Here is a 981-nt window from a genome sequence, read left to right as displayed (position 1 = left end):
ACTGGCCTAGGGGGTCCTGGTGGTGACTGGCCTAGGGGGTCCTGGTGGTGACTGGCCTAGGGGGTCCTGGTGGTGACTGGCCTAGGGGTCCTGGTGTTGACTGGCCTGGTGGTGACGGGCCTAGGGGGTCCTGGTGGTGACTGGCCTAGGGTGTCCTGGTGGTGACTGGCCTAGGGTGTCCTGGTGGTGACTGGCCCTGGAGTTGACTGGACTGGTGGTGACAGGTCTAGGGGTCCTGGTGGTGACTGGACTAGGGGTCCTGGTGGTGACTGGCCTAGGGGTCCTGGTGGTGACTGGCCTAGGGGTCCTGGTGTTGACTGGCCTGGTGGTGACGGGCCTAGGGGTCCTGGTGGTGACTGGCCTAGGGTGTCCTGGTGGTGACTGGCCTAGGGTGTCCTGGTGGTGACTGGCCTAGGGTGTCCTGGTGGTGACTGGACTAGGGAGTCCTGGTGTTGACTGGCCTGGTGGTGACTGGCCTAGGGGGTCCTGGATGGTGACTGGACTAGGGGTCCTGGTGGTGACTGGCCTAGGGGTCCTGGATGGTGACTGGCCTGGTGGTGACTGGCCTAGGGGTCCTGGTAGTGACTGGCCTAGGGGGTCCTGGTGGTGACTGGCCTAGGGGGTCCTGGTGGTGACTGGCCTAGGGGGTCCTGATGGTGACTGGCCTAGGTGGTCCTGGTGGTGACTGGCCTAGGGGGTCCTGGTGGTGACTGGACTAGGGAGTCCTGGTGGTGACTGGCCCTGGAGTTGACTGGACTGGTGGTGACAGGTCTAGGGGGTCCTGGTGGCGACTGGCCGAAGGAATCCTGGTGGTGACTGGCCCTGGAGTTGACTGGACTGGTGGTGACAGGTCTAGGGGGTCCTGGTGGTGACTGGCCTAGGGAGTCCTGGTGGTGACTGGCCCTGGAGTTGACTGGACTGGTGGTGACAGGTCTAGGGGGTCCTGGTGGCGACTGGCCGAAGGAATCCTGGTGGTGACTG

The sequence above is a fragment of the Oncorhynchus keta genome, unplaced genomic scaffold (assembly GCF_023373465.1).
Source record: "Oncorhynchus keta strain PuntledgeMale-10-30-2019 unplaced genomic scaffold, Oket_V2 Un_contig_4849_pilon_pilon, whole genome shotgun sequence".
In the NCBI taxonomy this organism is placed as follows: domain Eukaryota; kingdom Metazoa; phylum Chordata; class Actinopteri; order Salmoniformes; family Salmonidae; genus Oncorhynchus; species Oncorhynchus keta.
Note: the sequence above shows the minus strand (reverse complement) of the source record.